Consider the following 10,193-nt stretch of genomic DNA (forward strand, 5'->3'; position numbering starts at 1 on the left):
AGGTGATACACACGTTTATTTAGTATCAAACCATCCATAGCAGTCATATCCATTTTATTAAGTTATTTAGAAATTCCTTCTAGTTGGCCAATCTCAGTATTTGTGTTTTATGGATCATTGTTTAAAGTTTTGCCCGTGTTGGACTCTTCATGTAGTACATTAAAATAATGTTAATTGCAATCGTTCACTATCGCAATAACCACACCTGACATACATGTGGTGGTTAAGAATTTGATGCATGAGACGTTATTCGACTACTACATTAATGCATCATATCGCTAATTGTCACATGTATACCATATAAAACGACTATGACAGTGAATGATTATAAATAACATTACTCAGTACGTTATATTTAAAAAGTCATAAAAATCTTTAGTTGGAGTTAAGAAGACATCTTAAGTAACTAAAGTCGCAATCAACAAAGTATCTAATTAACAAAAGTTATATTGTTGTTCACATAGGATTCTCTAGCCTTTGAGATAACATTTTTTCAATAAGTTGGTTTCATTGACATTCTCATGGGCATGGTTAAGTAGAAAAAATATAAGTGGTCAAAAAGTAACTACAAATTGATTCGTGTCTCCTATTAGATTCCATTCTTTAGCTTTTGAGGAGATTCTTGTTGCCCTTTAAGCAGGCTTTACATTCCCTTACGTGGTTTCTTAATACAAGTCAAGTAGCCTGCATTCTCTCCTTTTAATAGGGGGCCATCAAGCTTCATTAATACTTTTTTGCTTAAAATATATATAGTCGTGATGGGATTAAAATTAATTTTAATCAAAGTCAATAATTAATTTGATTACGGATCACAACTTTTCAACACTATATTTTCATCAACTTTTTTCAAAATCTACTAAACTTTGATTTTTAATTACACCAAACAGGGGCATAATATATTCGAAGTAATTACATATTTTTCTTCATTTTATTTAGTATAGCATAACAAACATGTCGTATAGCATCACATACTGTGCATTGTTATTAAGAAATTAAAGATACGTAAGGTTCATAGTGCAACATATGTCATTTTTAAGCACTTTTATGTGCAAGATTTGTTATCCATTTGATGAAGCTTGGTCTTGATTTTATATGACTTGTAGTTGATGGTAATTGGTAGGATGTCTCCACGAACCACTATTGCCACTTTATCAAGGTTATAATGATAGTTGTGCAGTCTTAATTGGGTTGATTATATATGTGTTGAAATAAGTATGAAAGACGAGCTAGTTAGATATTTAAATTCTAATATAATTTTATTAAAGGTTGAGTATGCTCTATGTGTAGCCATGAGTTCTAGGCCAACTCGTTTGGTTTGAAGTGTAGTCTCACTTTAGGTGTTAAGGGAGTTGTAGACTACTCAATCTGATGAACTCGTTGAGGTATGTTAGGTTGACAAGCTCGTCTTTTATTTAAACTGAAAAGAATTATATAAAATCTAATCCACGTATCAAAATATTATCTTTTAAATATATTATCTAAAATCGAACATATTACACAATTTGATAGCTCTCAATTTGATAAAGAGAAATGATAAGATTCTCCATATATTTGAGAATCTCAAAAACCTTTAATCATGAGCTTTAGTTAAATGTCAGATAGCGGCCCCTAAACGTTCATCAAAATCAGTGAATGGAATGATTGAATTGAAGTAAAATGGGTGCATTTTCTCATTAACTACTGTGATAGTCAAATGGTACCAAAATTAAGAAAGATATTATCAAATTTCTCAGTGCGACAAAAAGATTGCTTTTGATCCTTTCTTCTTTTACAGGACAAAGCACAATTAATAGAAAAATGCTAGTTATACATTTCAAGGTGTACATTCAGGTGTACATCCCCTCATAGTTAGATAAGTGAGATACTAACTTGTTGATTGGAAATAGTATTGTAAGAATATCTTTAACGGGACGAGAAGATTATTGGTGGCTTTGATAAACTGGATTTCATCCTAAATTGTGCTTAGACCCAAATTAGGTCCCAGATGAGGAGTTTAGTTCACTCACATTAGACCAAGAGCAGTAGACAATACGAAGAGAAGTTGTGTTCCATAACAAGGTAGAAAAGTGTTAAGAATCCGGCCAAATAATTAAAGAATAAGAAAATATGAGTACTATGAAAATAATTGGATCACACGATAAACAAAATTTTTGTGGAAGAAGAAAATAATTTATTATACTAAGAAACTAAAATTGTCTATAGAAGATTTAATATCTCTATCTAAATCTCAATTCTCTTAAATTTCTATTGTATCCAACAATGACCTAATTGTTATGCTTTTTCTGCCAAGATCCTACACCTTGTGAAGTATTTATAGGAGTCAAATCATAGAGTTACAAATGAAATAGAATGCACAAAAATTCCCTTCACCGACCCAAAGCCCTTATACCAATCAAACATTTCATCCATGATGAAATTTGATTCCTTATCTGTCTTGACTTCTAATCCAATATTATTTAGGCTTCCTCCGTGTACCAACTTCCAAAACACATGGTATTTGAGTTATAATCTAATAAACTCCACATTGACACAAATTTCAAAACAAGGAAACTGCTCTTCAATTCATTCTCCAACTCTTCCACCACGTCCCTTCCGAGTACACCATGCCTCTGTCGAGCATATTCAGCAATTGTGAACCAAATCCAAATCCTGCATGCTAGCAAAACAATCTTGGGCCCCAGTCTTCCTTGAATTATCCATTCACTTCCAACTCCAACCGAGTCACTTAACCTACTCAATTTACCATGAGCAACGCAAAAACATGCCTGAATCACCACAAGTCACACTAACTCCACCTAAGTTATCAAACCTGCTCAAATCATCACGAGTGACATGATCATCAAGATCACAACTAGCTCCAGTAGAGTGAATGGAAGGTTTTCCAAAATTATTGTTCGAACCACTACAAACAATCTGATCACAACTAACTCTACATGAGTCATGGCTTATCAAACCATAAGCTGCAAGTACTTCTACAATGATCATCAAACCTTCCAATACATATAATCTAGACTTTTTCTACCACCTTAACATAACCCTAGCACCTTTGCTAACTTTTAAAACTCCAACTTTATTGATATACCTGTAACCTTTCGAATCTAAAGTACTTAAAGGGATAATTTTTCTATTTATACATGGAACATGTCGCACTTGGCAAAGTGCCTTGACCATTCAATCAAACATCTTGATTTTGACATTCCAAGCCCAACTATTTTACAAGGCGCATTATTTTTCATTGTCACGAAATCCCTTGTAACTTTTCAAATGAAGAAAACCAATCTCGATTTGAAAACATATGAAAAATGAAAGCTCAATTAAGAATTCAATCCTCATTAGGTTTGGAATCATCATCAGTATCACCAAAAAATCTCTATTATTGTCATCTTCTGCAAGATTTACTCTATATAAATTTTCTAGCTATCCATCCTGATTCGGAGTGGCAAACATTTTCCACCACTCATAGCAATCCCTTTTCATATGCTCCTTATTGTTGCAAAACCAACAGACCTTATCATTATTGCCATCCAAGACTCTATCCCTTCAATGACAACATGTCTTCCTCTAACAAACAATAAGACCCTTTGCTTAGGCGTCAGGTCCAACAACTAAATACTTCATCTTCTCTTTAGATTAAAGTGCATCATATACGTCATCAATAGTGATAAAATTCTGACTATAGAGAATGATATCTCTAAAGGTCAAATATGAAGTTAGCAATGAAAATGACAATATTATCCCCAAATCCTATTCATCATACTTGATCTTCATGGCCTCCAAATCAGCAACGATAGTGAATAGTGATAGATGGTTTTCCAAAGATCTACCTTCTATCAAGCAATGAGAAGACATCTGAAGACATAATTGTTATAGGGCATTCTGATCCTTCTGTTGCTTCTATACTGCCATCATTGTTGCGGGCATTCCAACAAAGCTTCATCAAGATCCAATTGAGCAAAAATTGCCTGTATCTTACTCTGCCACAAAGAGAATCTGCTGTTGCGATTCAAAAGCGAAATCTCAAATTTTATACTTTCCATCCTTAAAATAATTGACCTCGTTTTAACTTAGCTTTAAAAACAAATTTGAACCTTCCAAGAACACTGCCGAAAGACTTTCTGCTCTAATGCTAGTTTGTTGAGAATCGGCCAAATAATTAAAGAACGAAAAAATATGGGTAATATGAAAATAATTAGATCACATAACAAGCAAGATTTTTGCGGAAGAAGAGAAAAATTTATTATACCAAGAAACTAAAATTGTCTTTACAAGATTTTATCTCTCAATCTAAATTCAAACAAAACTCTCAGGTTTCTAATGTATCTAATAATGATCTAATTGTTATGTTTGTTTTGTCTGCAAAGATCCTACACTTTGTAGAGTATTTATAGAAGCCAAATCTTGGATTTATAGATGAAATAGAATCAATAAAAGTTTTCTTATCTTGATCTCTTCATCAAGCCAAAGTCCTTATCCCAATCTAACTATCCATCTATAGTGAAATTTGATTCCTTAGCTATCCAAACTTCTAATCCAACGTTATCTAGGCTTCCTCTATACATCAAACTTTCAAAACACATGGAATTTGAATTACAATCTAACAAAAAGAATGAGATGACTCAAACACACATATCGTGTAATTGGTTAAAGAGCAACATGGTTAAGCAAAATGTTGGTTTGTTTCAATGTAAGTGGGTTGAGCACTGTTGAAACATCATCCTTAGATAACACTAAGCATTATTATGGACAAATCTTGTTTTGTCATTTTTCTGAGTTCAAAAGCTTTAGTTTGGGCATGCCTCGGAATCTTAGCATGATATTGGGTTGGATTGGGTTGTTGGTACATAAGAAAGTAGATTGTGTCATAAGGGATGAAGACAATCTTACCCACTTTGAATTGCACCCTTGACAAAATTGATTAGTGTTAGATTTTAATGTTATTGACTATTTTGGAGACAAAATTATTGTTATAAAAGATTTGTAAAAGTTAAAAGTCTTTTGGGAAGTTGTAAAAGTCAATTAGGAGTCTAGAAAGAGGACTGAAATACGAAGTTCTTAGTAATCCATAGGAGCTACACAATTTCAAAAGGTCGAAGTTGGTGCAAGAGTATGCAATCTAGGAAGGCATTGGAGATTACAAAAAGTAGGTCAATGAGTCTAGAAAGTTGTTTAGTCTGGACCATACTATAAGTCAATTTGTCTATAGTGAATTTTACTAGTTTGGTCCTAAAGTTTTTTTTGATCTTGTGAGGGTTTTTATCCATCGTCAAAATATTTGTATTATTTACTTTATGCATATTATAAAATGTAGTAATTCAACATAAGATAGTACTAACTCATCCGGATTAATTATTAAAGTGACTTGCTTCTATTAATAATTGATAATTATTATATTCTGCTTTTTACACCTATTCATCCCCTCCAGATGTTAGTTGGGTCAAATGATGTTACTTTTAAGTGGTATCAATATTCGAAATCAAATCCTAGCCCTTATTTAATCTAGATGGATCGGTCTTTATCAACACCTTCATATTTTGACGAAAGCAAATCTACTTACTAGATAATAAAAATGAAATCCTTTCTAAAATCTATGGATGACCTATTTCACTTGGTGTGTAAAATGGTTGGACCGCCCCTACTACTACAGTTGAAGTTGTAGTTACCCATACTCCTACTTCTAGTTTATCGAGGACCAACTTAGATGAGTGTAATTATAATAGTAAAGGTCTTCATGCCCTTTCATAGTTGTGTTTGTCGAAGAGTTTAGGAAAATGTCTATGTGAGATTGACAAAGAGGTTTGGGATATTCTAGAGATCACACATAAGGAAACTCTAGCTGTTAAGAAATTAGAATGAAGGATGATGAATCATTCGATGATTTCTATTAGAATGAAGGATGATGAATCATTTGATGATTTCTATGCAAATTTGAATGACATAGTAAACCTTAGCTCAAACTAGATGAGAAAATCTCATAAATGAAAATTGTAAGAAAAGGTTCTTAGGTTATTACATGAGAGATTTATATATAAAATCATGGCTATCGAGGAGAACAAGAATTTAGATACGATTAAGATAGAACTTCTCATACTAAGAATAACAAATCTATAGCCTTTAACACTGTTGGGAAGAAGAGAATAACTTTACTGATATAGAGAACCTTAATGATGAGGAGATAACTTATTTTGTTAAGAACTTTCAAAAAATGCTTAGGAATAAGAAGAAGCCTCAGGGAGACAAAGATGTGCCTCTAGTGAGTCTAGAAAGAAATGTTAGTATGTGAGATGTCATAAGTTTTAAGGTTTTGGCCATTTTAGGTGTGTATGCCCTAATAATAAGAAAATCAAGGGTAAAGCTATGAATGCTATTCTCACTGCAGACAAGCTAACTCTAACAATCAAAGTGAGAAGTCCAATTCTAAAGGTCATAAATTTATGGCATTTGCTTCTAAGATTAGAAGATTAGAAGTGAATTTGATAAGGACAGTAAAAAGGTTGAGGAAGTAGATCGTAATGAGCACTCTAATGAAGTTTCTAAAGATGAGGAAGAGATTCGTGAGGCTTACAATCAGTTATTTAATGAGAGTCTTAAGATAAAGAAGACGAATAAAGTTGTGTTTATGAAGATTAATGAACTTGAGCTAGAGAAAGAAAGACTTATACACAGCCTTCAAGAATCTAACTTTTACCTTAGTAAATTGTATTCTATGAATAAATCCTTAGAGATTAAGGTTAAAAATCTTATGAGTGATCTTGAGGATTAGACTAGGAGATTTAGTGAGTTGACCATTGTAAATTAATCCTTAGAAATCAAGGTTAAGACCCTTATGAGAGTCTTGAGAAGTCCAACGCTCAACTTCTTACATTCTCTAGTGGTTCTAAGAAGTTTGATAACATCATAGGGATGAATAAGCCTTCTAAAAATGGGGTTCTAAGAAGTTTGATAACATCATAGGGATGAATAAGCCTTCTAAAAATGGGAAAGGTCTAGGCTATGATAGTTCAAATCCTCGTGTTTCTAGCACTTTCAAAATCACTTTTATCCCAGCTTATATCAAGAATTAGAGAATAGGAAATCCATTAGACAACAAAGGATGTTTCAACACAGAAAACAATATCAAGAATCACGTATTTTTGGTCCTATGTTTATTCCTACACATTTTAATTTTGGTAAGTTAGGACACACAAGAACTAGATATTATAGATTTTTGAATAAGAGTAAAAGTAAAACTCACGATATTTCTAGCAGGGTTGACTTCATTACTAATCAGGTTAGTCGCTTGATTGAAATGTTGACATAATCAACCATGAATAATTCTACTTCTAGAAAAGTCTAGGTTAAGAAGAGTAATTTGAGAAATTTTGAATCTGATTACAATACTCTTGAAGGTAAGAACTTTTGTATACCTCATTGAGTATGTAGTTTGGTTCATGCTTGTGCTTATTCATTATGTTTATTCATTATTGCATGCATATTATTCTTTGTATGTTATTTTTATTTTTTAATAAAAAATAAAAGAATGAAGGAATTTTTTTTCAAACTATGGCACAAAAAATGATATGCTTGAACATGTTTATTTGATCAAGTATGAGTAAAGTTGATGTTCTGTAGCATAGTTTCAATTTTTTTGTTTAGGTTTTATATTGAGTACTTAGTATAGGTTTTTTCATATACAATTTGCACTGTACACACTATGATCATGTGAATCTTGATCGCGTGTGTGAGATTTGGTAGTCATCTATTGGTGAGGTGACCATGAACATGGATTGAGCTTTCGACTCGAGCAATTAAGCTTGATGATTTCTTATAACCTTATGTCTGTGGTCAACTGATTTGGAGTCATTGGTCCAAAGCTCGTTACATGGGTTATTTTAATCGCTTAATGGAAAACAAGTCAACACATAAGATGTGAAAATAAAAAGAATATATATGAAAATATGAGCTTCTTTGGTTAATTGGCTCTAGTTGTTATGTGTTTGGCTTTTATTATTAATAAACTTATTCTTCAGTGATGTTTAGCATGTTATTTCTCATAAATTTAAGGTTTGGAGTATTGCTTACAAGGAATTGGTGACACTTTATACACATAGATCACTTGTACAATTTACTCCATTTAAACTTGAACCGAATATGTGGAAAGTGTACTCTTCATTGATCATGCTTGTACATACTATCAATGGCATTTTTGAGTTATCATATATATTGTTGTCGGTATTTCATGATGATATTTTATATAAAAAAGGAAGAAATATTTCTTATTAAGTTTCCCTTAATCATTTGTGAAAAAATGGGGGGAGAAAGAGTAGTATGGATTAAGGGGGAATGGTCATTTTGAGACTGTTTTTTGAGATAGTACTTGGCATTTCATATCATTTTGAATGAATGTTGATATTTTATTTAGCTTTTTGAGTTTTGATATTTTGTGTTATTAATGTTTCAGTTGGTATTTTGATTAACATTGATATTGCATCTCAATCTAGCTAGCATGATTATGATAATATGTTTCAATTGATACATTTTCTGTTTCACGCACTTTTACGCTTGGTATTTAAGTGGCTGTTTTCAGAAAACATATTTAACAAGGAAAGCAAGTTTCAGACGATTCAGTTTGGGTATGGGTAGATTATCTTTTGTCTTTATTTCTTTGAAATGTAATACATAATCTTGTCACAGAATATCAAAGGGGAAATTTGTTAGGTTTTAATGCCTTTGGCTATTCTGGAGATAAAATTATTGTTATAAAAGAGTTGTAAAAGTCAAAAGTCTTTTGAGAAGTTGTAAAAGTAAGTTAGGGGTCTAGGAAGAGGACAAGAACTAGGAGTTCTTGATAATCCATAAGAGAGACAATTCTAAAAGGTTGGAAGTGTTGCAAGAGCACGTAATTCAGGTCGGCCTTGGAAATCACAGGAAGTAGGATAACGAGTCTAGGAGGTTTTCTAGTTTGGATGATACTGCAAGTGAATTTTATTGGCTTGGTCTTAAAGTTTTTTTATCCCGTGAATGATTTTCTTCGTCATCAAAATATTTGTGTTATTTGTTTTATGCATATTAGAAACTGTGGTAATTCAACATAAGATAATAATTACATATGAACTCATTCGAATTAATTATTAAAGTGACTTGTTACTATTAATGATTGATAATTTTCAAATTTCACAATTACACATTCACCTCTAGGAGTTTGTTGGGTCAAACGCCGTTACTTTCAATTATGAGGATTAGAAAATTATTCTTAAAATAATGACTAAATAGTTCAAGATATCATGTTCACTAATTAGTCAAGTAAATCTGTTGGTATTTCACTAAGACATATTCAAAGTCAGAGGCTACCTCTCCTAATGCAATATTTTTTCTCCTATATTCTCTACTAGTGTCTTCATTATTATTTGAATTTTGGTAATTTTCATTCATATGGAGGATTGTTAGAAAGGGAATTTGGTGAGATAGTTGGGTTTCCCAATAATATTGGACAATGACCTTTGACCAATACAAAAAAGAGGAAAAAAAATAGAATAGTTTAATTGATAAAATGACCAAACTATCCTTCACAATTTAACACAAAAATCTTTCCAAATTCCCTCATTCACCCATTTTTCTCCTCAGGTAAAACCCTATTATCCCAAATTCAAAAAACGTCTCTCTTCTTCTTCCTCTTTGTGAAAATCTCACGAAATCGACTACAAATTCGTGGAAATTCCTCTCCTTACTATTGCGATTGTGAAAGTGAACACAAATTAAAGGTATGACTTCTTCATCTCATGCCTTCTCAAGTCAAGAACCATAGGTTATAATCATGCTATTGATCAATTTTTATTCACATTTTTATAGTTTAAACGGCTGCTAAACAGAAATAAATGATAGAATGTTTTGTTGTTTAGAAATTTAAATAATGTAGAGGATAAGAAAGCTTTATCAATTTATTTCTGCGATTGATGTTATTAATTTCTCCAAAATAATGAAAAGCCAATAGCACTGTGAACCTCTTCAGTATAAACGTGTGGGATATAATTTGGGAGTGAGATTTAATTCCGCATATAATTAAAAATCAGTGCGATGGCCTTCTCCTTTTATTAGTCCCCAATCAACTTCTTGCCTTGGTCTTTCAACCATCAGTATTGGATTTAGGAGCACCTTGGTAAAGCTAGTTGATGAGTCACTTTCAAAGTGGTACGATGGCCTTCGTATGTGAGATTTTT

The sequence above is a fragment of the Olea europaea genome, chromosome 8 (genome assembly GCF_002742605.1).
Source record: "Olea europaea var. sylvestris chromosome 8, O_europaea_v1, whole genome shotgun sequence".
Lineage (NCBI taxonomy): Eukaryota > Viridiplantae > Streptophyta > Magnoliopsida > Lamiales > Oleaceae > Olea > Olea europaea.